A 12,183-nucleotide genomic window follows, 5' to 3' on the forward strand; every position below is an offset into this window, starting at 1 on the left:
CAAACATTATACACAATGTTTGCTACATAATGTACATAATGTTTGCTCTCTTGCATCTTTTGTAGCCTATTTATTTTTGTTTAAATGTTTTCTTTTCAGCTCAACTAAAAATTGTAAACAGGCCTATTTAGTTTATCCATTAGAGTACCATTCCCCTCCATCCAAACCTGTCACTTTGAGAAACTGAATGCTTCAGCTATGTGTACAGTATAGGAAGCCTATGTATTGCTTCATGTTCCTTCTTTCTAAGCAGAAAGACAGGCATGAGCAGTATGCAAACTATACCATGAATGTATGTGGATCAGGTGTGTCAGTCCAGTCATAAAAATTCTGCCCACATAAAAGTACTAAAGTAATTTATAGTAAATACCCATACTATAGTAAAGTGTAGTATACAGTATATATTATTTAAAACTTTGTTAATGAATGCTACAGCATACTGCAGAGTAATAAATACACTTTAAAAACAGATGTGTTAAAACAACACAATCAGTTTTATTATAGGAACACCACATTTTGTTACTTGTGTTGTCACTTTAATTTTAACACAAAATGTGAAATTACTTAATCATTCCAAAAAATTCCTTACAACTGAGCATAGCTGGTTTTTTAACTCTTTGTTGTTGGTCTCAATTTTTTGTATTACTTTCAATTCATATATAAATATATATTTCTGTCATGATGGTTCATTCATAACATTAAAAGTGGTCATAGAGATTTGCTTCAACTTCATCTGTATGATGGAGGAAAATCACTTTGATAAAGCAGATACACATAACATCATCATCCTCATCATTATATTTAAAGTTGTTTAAATTGTACTGTTCAGTTGTATATCAAAGTATCCACGAGTATCACTACTGCTCTGACATAAACCAACTTTTCGATATCCAATTTGCCAAATGCCCCTCAGAGACAGCAAGACTGCGAAAAAGAAGTGAAAGTTATGTAAACTATTTAATCATAACATGAAATCGAACTTTGACTCACTGTATTGAAAAGTATGGTGAGGTCCTTGCCAACACCCAACCATACTGAACCATTGATAAAAGATTAAAAACATCAGGCTACTTATCATTTACAACCTGTGGCCTAAATTCAGTACAATAGATATTAATTGGTCCCCACATGTCCCAGGTAAAGGGACCACACTTATGGTGCCAACAAATGACAACAATAAATACAAATTAGATTGAATTAAAAATCTGTTTTATTCTTATAAGTGTAATCATTACAATACATTTGCATGAAAAAGATTAAATGGCACCTAATACATAAAAATAAAAAAAATGTGTGTGTGTGTGTTTGTAGGGATGGGGTCATGAACAAAGTAAAAACAACTCAAAGTTAAAACATAAAACATCTTGTGTAACTAGCATGTTTCCTATCACTGATGCAGTGCTACAGGCTGTTTGCATGGTGTCTTGACATGCAGTGTGTGAACATGATTGGCACACTGTGCACTGTGACCATGAACGCCACTTCTCTGAAGCATTCTTCTTCCTGTCATCGAAAGGACGTGGCAGTTACAGCACAAATGGCCTCCATCTATCAAAACAAATATATTTAAGTCAAGCCAGTTAGTTGAATTAATACTCATGAGCATATTTTAAGTAACATTTCAAAGGCAGTTTATTCATTTGTAACTATTGCCAAATTAAAATGTGGGTATTGCTGACGCTCAATCATAAGATACAAGCAGGTCAACAAAGAAGAATTCCTGGGGCACATTTTAGAAAGCGGAAACAAGGAAAACTCTGGGTTTTCCATTTCAGAAATGTATGTAAATCAAACATGATTCAGAAGAATCATCATTTCAAAAAAATCTCACCACCACTTTAGCATAACTAACTGTAATGCCATACCTCATACAGTCGTAGGTTGGCCTGTTCTAGCCATTCATAGGGAACATCATTTTAAAAGCAATTGTTGGTGTGTTCACCTTCTATCTCTGTTTGTAATTTAAGACAATGTCCTGGACAACACCCTTTAAGATGTTTTTATACATTAGGTCCCAAATGTATGTACAGAACTCTGTTTATGTATTCTGCACGTTCTGCCTGGAAACTGCCCCTTGAAAGACTTACAAAGTGAATCTAGTTTAATGCTGTTAGATCCTAAATGAAAAATTTGGAGGCTGATTTGTCACAATGTGTCACTGTGTAGTGGATTGTTTCCCTTTTAAAATGTTTTGGTCTATGGTTCTGTTCCAATATCTGTTCTTGTTAAAGTATTGTAATCTGTTGAAACTACCTGTTTTTATACATGTTGCTGCCTCCAAACCAGGTCTACTTGCCCTGGTCTACTATGAGGAAGAGCTTATTATTCACAATGGGACATAAAAATCAGCACAATTTGAAAAGCTACCTTAATCTGCAGTCATCACGATAGCTACAGTAGTGGCTGTTTCTGAGGACTTTTCTTCCAGCTCTGTACCTAAAGAACATAAAACATAATAACAACTTTCTTAATACAACATTTGAATCTAAATTACAAATTCATAATGCAATGTGTCAACATTTATACTGTCAATAGTTAATTAGTAAATTGTAGGTTAAATACAGATACAGTACTATTCATTGTTTGCATCTAAATATCAACATCCAATTCAAAGTGTAAAATTATCAGAATACCAACCATATAGACCATTTTGCAAGATGTAAACAACACTGGTCCAGAAACACTTCCTGTTTCAGTTTGTAACTGTTTTCTTTATTTCACACATAAAGAAAACATCTTAAAAATGTTTCTTTAACTTTTTGATTAAGTTTTATATGTCCTGTTGGTTGTATTTTATCCCAACGTTTATGTTGTGTTAAAAAACTGATACAGGAAGTGCTTCTGGACCAGTGTTGTTTACATCTTGCAAAATGGTCTATAAAAGATGTTAAATGTCCCCTTATGCTTCTTAAGTTTAATGTTATATATTTATTTAAAGATAAAATAAAAACATCTCAGCGTACCTTCTGCGTCCATTGCCTCTGACATTCCTTCTGCTTTGTCAGTGGAGTTGCATTGTGCTGCATCTAATTATGTATAGGGAAAAAAAGAAACACTTAGAAGCATAACAAATAACTGGTCTTTCTGCATCACAGAGCAGTATTAATGGAGAAATATAATTTTATAGATAAAATTCAACTGTTGCCAAGGGCCATCACAATCACTAGTCAAATTCAACTAAACAGCTATAGGATATTCTGGAGAGGTGCCTTTTTAGAAAATGTGTCCACTGTAATGAGGAAACTGCAACTGAGAAATAGTGTTACATCCCTTACAAACTGTCATAGATACATACAGAATCTATAACCTGAATCTGTTTCAATTGAATTACATTTAATTTTTAAAGTGCCAATTCATAACAAAGTGACCTCACAGCACTTTTCAAACAGAGTAGGTCTAGACCATACTGTACTCTTTATATTATTAGGCTACAAACTCTCAGAAAAAAGGTACATGAAGATACAAAAGTTGACATTGGGGCAGTACCTTTTCAAAAAGTACACTTTTGTACCTAAAAGGTATACATTGGTCCCGCCAAGCTACATGCTGGTACCTCATAGGTACATATCTGTACCTAACTGGTACATTTTAGGACCTTTTCAAAAGGTAGTGTACCAGTGACAAAAAGGTACAACTTTTATACTTTTTTTCTGAGAGTGCAATGGCAACTTCCTTTTAATATGCAGCAACCTCGAGCAGAACCATGGTTCAGAATGGGCAGCCATTTGCCTCGACTGGTTGGGGTGAGGAGACATGGAGAAATACAGTGGCCAGCACTCTAAAAATGGCTGGGCTCAAAAATGTTGTGTAAATATTGGACAGAACACACTACTGGGTTAATATTGACCCAATGCTGGGTTGTTTTAACCCAACTGCTGGGTTATTATACCCCATGGTTGCATAACAACAATCCAGCATTTGTTCTTTTCAATATTTACTCGTTATGAGTCAAAACTTAACCCAACCAGTGCTGCACTATACAAAGACTCACATGTAGGCCCGTATTATTGTTAAGTTAACTTATTTTTCCCACTTTGCATAGAGCCAAGTGATCTGCCGAAACACAGGTGGAGAAACAAAACCACTGTTAATCTCACTTACTGATTTCAAATGAAATCTCCTCAGCCGCTTGCAAAATGGCCTCCAACTGCTTCCTTCCACAATAGGATGGCTTTTTGAAAGTAAGGCTGTTGGGCAGTCCTGCAACTTTAACTGTCATGCCTTGATTTACCAGGGGAGCCTTCCAGTACCTCCGGCATCCTCTGAAAGACACGGGCAAACACATGCATGTACATGTTACACATTGTAACACAGTCGGACAATTGTGACTCTCCTATCCTGTTAAGAGCCAGTGTACAGGCTGTAAACAGTCGGTAATGTGTCATAATCTTATGGTTGATGGACACAAATAAGTTATTGATTTGATAATAATGCCATGAAATCATGAAGGTATATTAGGTTATCAAGACTTAAAAAGTGTTTGAACATATGCTTACTATAATTTTGGTTAAACAGATCTTGCACTTTTCTCAGCAGTACATTGACCTCAACTCTGGTTCTCGGTGTTGCGGCTGAGGAGCTGGCTACAGATGTAACAACAGACAACAATCAATTTTATAAAACTATATTATGTATATAGGCACTATTACAGACCTGAGTCCATTTATGTGGATATACGGATATTTTATATAACCAATATTACCTTTGAAATGCAGTGCAAAGTTCACTGTGTCTGTTGAGTCCAGGAAATCGCTCGTTTGGTCATCTTTTTCAGCTGAAAAAAATTGGAAATAAACATGTTAAAACAAAATGCTAAAAGTGATTGAAAGTAAGGACTTGGAAATCTATGAACAGATAAAAATACACATTTATTAAAGCAACTTAAGTGTAAATAAAAAATTAACCAAATGAATAAGAAAACTGAAATATAATTAACTTTACCAGTGGAGGATTGAACATTTGTAGAATTTCTTCAGCCTCTCTGGTAGCTGCTCCAAGTTCAGCATTGTCAGCTTTCATGTCAAGATGCTTTGAAATAGTTGCAGCTTCCTGGCATAACTGGTCAAAACCTGAAGATGCCATATTGAAGAAAAGAAAGAATGCAAAGAGAAATAGGCAAAACAAATTGAAAGAGGGACAAACAGAGAGAGGGGGGAGAGTGAGAGAGAGTGAGTGAGTGAGTGTGTGTGTATACGTAGGAGAGTAGGGCTGTGCTAAATAATCGTCTGCGATTCTCATGCGTGTTTCATCAGTAAAGCCGGTTCCGTGATTAGAAGTAAATCGCCATCAGCTGCTTTCAGATGGAGCGGCATTTACTACACAGACTCGTTGTTCACAGAGAAGCTAGGCAAAACCGGGTTTAAAATCGAGGAAAATCGACTCCGACAATCTATGCAATTTTGCCTAGCTTCTCTGTGAACTACGGGTCTGTGTAATAAATGCCGCTCCATCTGAAAGCAGCTGATGGCGATTTACTTCTAATCACGGAACCGGCTTTACTGATGAAACACGCATGAGAATTGCAGACGATTTTTTGCACAGCCCTATAGGAGAGTGAGTGAGTGAGTGAGTGAGTGAGTGAGTGAGTGAGTGAGTGAGTGAGTTGGAGAGTGAGGGAGTGTGTGAGTTGGAGAGTGAGTGAGTGAGTGAGTTGGAGAGTGAGTGAGTGAGTGAGTGAGTGAGTGAGTGAGTTGGAGAGTGAGTGAGTGAGTAGGAGAGCGAGTACGAGAGCTTTTGCAAGTGATGGCTCTTAAAAGAGCCGTTGGTTTAAATGTTGTGGAGCGTGTAGATGGAGGAGCATGAGATGTATGTGAAGAAACTGCAAGACAAAAAAAATTGTGAATTACAAATTTTGGATATTTTTTTAATTCTTTATTTACTAAACATTGTATGTGTATAACTATTTACAACAAACCCCAAGATCCGCCCACTATCATAAGACTATATAATAAGATAAATAAATAAATAAAACGGCAATATAATAAAACTGACCAAAAAAAGAAAGATCTGAATGTCTAAAGATTTCAGATTTGTACATCAAATGTATTAAAAGCATGTTGTTGGTGTTACTGTTTTTTTACTATGTATAAAAAGGCTGAACTACTGTGGTAAAAGCATAAGGTTTGCTGTTACTGCACTACAAAATACCACAGTAGAAGTAGACTAACTGCGGTAAAAACATGGTACGATTTGTGTACTATAAACACACAATACCACAGTAGTAGTACATTGGTAGTTAATTCCAAAAATATGAATATAATAAAATGATCGAGGATAACGTGACTAGCTTTTAATCACGCGCTAATCAATCACCCACTGCTTGATTATGTGTTGGAACTTATTTTGAACAAAAAGAAAGAATGTAATATAGATGACCAATACAATTCAGATAACATTTAGAAGCCGATCTGGATTAATAAAGAACATATAATGAATTTAATATCGAACAAACAGACACTTTTAGTATACTCACCGAGTGGCGACGTTTGTAAACAGATGATACATATCGCGATGATGTGCGGACGAGATTTGGGTCACGGCAGGGGCGTAGCCACGGGTGTGCGGGAGCCACCCACAGTAGCACACCTAAAATTGATGCAGAATATTTATTTATAGTTTCAATATTTTTTTGTACTAAACTTGGGCTGTTGTTGTTTACTTAGAATATATATATATTTAAAATCAACCCTTTCACGCGTAAGTTAAAAATATTTTATCTGACCCCTTGTGTCCATGGCGACGGGTCATGATTGTCACGTGACACACCGCAACAACAATAATGTATTCTATTCGTTTTATTTCGTTTTTCCTTTTTTTAATTAAAATATTAACTAACTTGCTTACCATGTCAACTATCTGATACTCCAATCCTTCGTTTAAAGATCTTTATAAATTATCTTGATCTATAACGAGATGAGTCCTGTCCACCGGATTTACAGCACCTGAATTCCCCAGCGTTTCTGCTTATCTTGCCTGTGACACACGCAGATTTTCAGATGCACACCCAGAGTTTTTTTCTGGCTACGGGTCACGCTTCTTGAGTGCGATGAACAAAATCGTATGGTATAGTACGATTTAATCTATTCGTATTAATTAGCACGAAATCCCTGCAACACAGGGCTGTGTTAAATGCGATGAACTAATCGTACGATTTCGTACGAGCCAGCTCGTATGATTTCATACGATTTAGCCACTTGGTTAAATCGTTTGAATTATTACGAATTCGCCGTGAGATAGGGTTGGTATTTTACAAGTTGGCTAATTTGTATGTCATGATCTTTGTGAGATAATCCTGACAGGCCTACATGTTTGGTGTGAAAGCATGTGGCCTTGGTTTGTTTTTAATCCCTGTCTCATCCAAAGTAATACAAAACTGTGTTAGATATGTGGCCAGCAATCATTGATTTTAAATTGAAGTGCTGTGTGGCATAACCAAAATAAAGTCTTTTGTGTTTTTTTAGGTTGTGACTTTTTCACTTCTTGCTTTAGTCTTTGTTGTTATTATCAGCTGTTCAAAGATCTTCTGTAAGAAGATAAGAGATGATGATAATAAACACAAGGTTTCCAGCGAGTAAAGGGTAGACATGACTGTGTGTTAAATCTCTGCTGGATGGATCCGGTGAGTCAGAACCACGGCTGAATCTTCTCTGCATGTCTTCAGTAAACAAAAGAAATCATCTGGGAAATTTACTGTCTCTCTTCAAGCTAAATATTCCATTATTTCCTCCTGACCCTGTTTCGGGTTAAAGATTTTCAGACATTTGGCAAAAACTGAAATCCTTCAATAAAAACAATGGCAATTTTAATTAAACAGCACATGTCATACAAACTGAAAGTGCTTCACATAGAGATGATTTACAGAACAAACAACCAGGGGATACGCAACAAAAAAAGAAAAAAAAAACCGAAAGATTAAAAAAGGAAATGATTTTTAAATTACAGTAACATTTTACAATATGTTTATAGCATTTATTAATGTTGGTAAACACTAATGCAGTAGTTCATTTAGTTCATTGTTTGTTCATGTTAATGTAGTTCACACAACCTTTAAATGAAAAGCTAATGAATCCTGTATCACTGAAGTTAAAATAAAAATAAAATAAAGCATAAGACAAAAACATTAATGAACCCTCAAATTGTTACAAAAGTATCAGTTTGGTTTACATTTATATTATCTTTATATATAATTCTAATCGTATTTAAATATCCACATCTGATATTAGCATATATATGATTTTGATTTATTATTAATTTATTATAAAGTTTTACTAAATCCAACATTTCTATGAGCCATCAAGTGATCTTCAGGCCACAGATTTAAATAAGCCTCTATATTCAGACAATCCCGAAACTCAGGTTAATTGTGTTAGTTAACCAGGTTTTGTCACATTGACAGTTGACCAGCTGTTCCTGTATGCGATCCAGATATAGACCCATGTGTAATATGAAGATCTTCATGAGCTCTGAGCTCTGTCACATCATCATCATCATTAATAATCTATCTAACGCTCTATATCACCTCTAGAACAATCATTACTGATTTATTTTTATATATTATACAGTACAATAGTCACCCACAGACAAAATTTCCCTATCTGCTGTATTTTTAGCTAAACTACACATATGGTGTGACACAGTGTGAAACAATCATTTATTCATGCCGTACTGCACATGTTTGTCTACACAAAAACATTTCACAAATAAAAAATGTGAAAACTTAACAATCAGTCTTAGTTATTTTAGGTGACAAATAATGTTTCATGACATGACGGGTGTATTTTCTGCTTAGGGTGTCACTTGGTGTGGTCATGACCTTTTCGTATATTGTTTAAATGTTTGCTCTCCATCAATAGATGAATAATGACGCACAAGCGCTGTAGAGCATTGCGAACTTCTGTGTGCAAATGTCAAACAACATTTAGACATTTTTACATCAATCAAAACGCCGCTGCTTTCCCAAAAAACACCCACATGTTGCAAGGCTAATGCAGATGGTTTCCAGGATATTTTTACTGTATGGTTGCAACGTGAATGAATATTTGGCCTTTTTTGGTATAGTTGTGAGAGTCAAAACATTTCCAAGCCTCTACAATGTTGTATTTCTTCTGTGTGATTTATTTGCACACATAATAATCCGGCAAACGTCTTTAGGTTTAGAAAAGAAATAGCACAACCTCTCCCCAACAAATCACACAATTCACATCCACAGACAAAATACTTTACTCTCTGTGCATACGCAACTGTGATGTCAAAATATGTCTAACATCTGGACACACTCTTCTAGTTTGCATGTAATAAATGATCAGGTCCTGCACGTTGTTTGACATAAATTAATTCATTATAAGTAAACTCACAGGGTTTGATATTTTAGCAACCTTAAATGTGAACAGAAGTGGTTACGGTTCAAATGTGTGATATCTGTAGAATTGTAAAATGACAAACCCACGGCGGCTGTGAATTTATACAGCTAACCAAACCAGATGAGGTCAGATTATAATCAGACCTACTGAAGCAGAACCTTGCTTTTTCTCCTGAAGGGAAAGATACTGACAGTCTGAGACCTTGGAGTCGGCAAAAAACGATCATTAACGTTCAGGTGCAAAGTATTAAAAACTGTAAGCTGAGAGAAAAGAAGGCAGTGCTGTAAATCGATGTGCTGTGTGCATTAATCTGATTTAAACGCTCTAAAGTCAACATCTGGGTAATTTCTCATGACAGTCACTGATAATTCACCACCCAATAATCTTTTCATAAGTTTGATATCAGAGACACCTGTGTTGAATTTAAATTACTAAACCTGGAACGTTTTCCATGATCCATGCATTGACAGTGGGAGCTTGTGATTTTTTTTCGAAGGCATACAATGCGAAGCTTGTCAAAATATGTTTTTAGCAGTGGCAGCTCATGACTGCTCATCTGAAGGGCGCAAATTCAAAATAAGTGTTCGGAGTGTCATGTGTGCTGCTTGTGCTTTCAAAATATGTGTTTGTTGAGTCATGTGAACCATATGCATCACGTGTTTTGTCAAAATAAGTGCCTGCTGCACACGCGACAAAACTGTTTATGATAAAAGACGCTCATGTTTCACAGATACTCATGTGTCATCAGATTTTAGTGTTAAGTTAGTCTCTTTTATCATAAACCCTCGTGACACTTGTGCAGCAGGCACATATTTTGACATGATGCACATGGGTTCACATGACCCACCGAACACTTGAATTGGTGCCCCCAGAAGAGAAGTCACCGGCCCCCACTGTGCATTGATGAACATCGATTATCAGTTTTCTCTTTCAGATCAAATGACAAAGTAACAGAGCTTCTGGTTGGTTAAAGTTAGTTTAACTGTAAGTGTTTATAGCCAGCTAAACAAATCAACACAGCACACAATCTGCATGCAGGGGCCGATAGTGATGGGGACGAGACCGCCTATGCCGAGTCTGAATCAAGACTGAGTCTTTGAGGAAGCAAGTCTGAGTCAAGACCGATTCCTTTAGGAGTCAAGTCCAAGACCATAAAAACATGTCAGTTTTCATATTCATGATTTAATATCACCCCAGTTAATAATCAACAGTTCGGCCTACAGACTAAGCTAGATTGGGTATTGTTTAGAGGAGCAGTCTTAATGTCTTAATATGGATTATGCTTTTACTATCATTAAAAAAATCTCTTCCACATGCATCATCTTCTGCCTATGTTTCTAAAGATACATAAACGGCTCTGATGGCAGTATCTTTGCATTGCACCATGGGATGTCATTTTCAAATAATGCCTGTCAACATTGCATTTTATTATTATTGTTATGGATTGAGTGTTTTTTTATATGAAAATAAACAAATGCATTGGTCTCAAGGACTCTGTCTGAAATTATGAGTCCTTCTCCTCCTACTGTGGTCCGAGACCGAGTCAAGGAACAAGTCTGAGACGAGTCCAAGCAGAAAATTGTCTCGAGACCGGATTTGAGGACTACATCACTAGGAGCCACACATGTCATGTGACTATCACACGGTGGAGCCACAGGAAAATGACACGGTAACAATTCTGGGGTACTGTATGTTCCCCAAAAAGCATTGTTACTATTGAACTTAAACAAATTTAACTAAGTCAGTGAAGTACATTGGATATTAAACATCAGCATGCAACTTTATACCAACTTCAAACAACCTTGAGAAAAATAAACTGGGTCTGGTACTGGTGAGTGCTTTCAGATGAAATCCCAAAAGTCCTCAGGTGAGTCCAGTGGCTCTGATGGATGAGAATTGAGAGGCAGATCAATAGAGATCACAGCCTAAATGAAGAGTGATTTTAATTGGCTTAGTGTTATTGAGCGATGTGCTCGTCTGCTGTCGATTTCTCTCCTCTTCTACATGAACTTCAAATCCTCGGTGGAGTTGAGCTAATAGTCACCTCTTCATTAGACAGACCAGAACTTCAATGAAAAACGTCTGAAATAATTGAGACAAGTGTCTATCACATTTCAATTTATAGCTGAAATGAACAAACCCTTGAGAATTTGAGTCTTAGTTGTATGCTGTGATATGTTGTCTCTGCTCATCTGTGATAAACAAAAGTGTCTGCAATTTCTTCTCTACTGATTTAAACTTTGCATTTTTCCATTCGAGGAACCTACAGATACCAAAATCATCCTACATAATGTAAAGTACTGTGAAAATAGAATCTTGATATCTTTAATATTGACTGAGTAAGAGCATGTCAAAGATTGAAATCAATGTAAAATCTTATACTTTATCTTTAATACTTTACAGTTCACAAACAGGTTCACAAACTTTACAATTATTCACAACTATTCCTTGAATATTTATTTGACAAATATGGATGCTTACAGACCTTTAATGAATTCTTAAAAATGTGCTGATGAAAGAAGTTTCAGTTTTCTTCACTTTTACAGAAAAAAGATGCGATGAGAATTAAAACTCTTAACTTTTGAAAAATATTCTTTCATGAACATCAAGGACAGACTGAACATTGATCATTTGTTGCTGTGATAAACCTGCTGTCTTATATACGTCAGTCTTTTATCATCTAAAACTCAATGAGTTTATGTGGCTTATTTTTAATAACCCATTGCTGAATGTGTTGTTCATTTGAAAACAGTCACCAAATGTTGTGAATGATTGATAGTGGCCAAATAATGTAGCATAAAAATTCTCACAATGAATATTAATG

Source organism: Paramisgurnus dabryanus, chromosome 17 (genome assembly GCF_030506205.2).
Source record: "Paramisgurnus dabryanus chromosome 17, PD_genome_1.1, whole genome shotgun sequence".
Lineage (NCBI taxonomy): Eukaryota > Metazoa > Chordata > Actinopteri > Cypriniformes > Cobitidae > Paramisgurnus > Paramisgurnus dabryanus.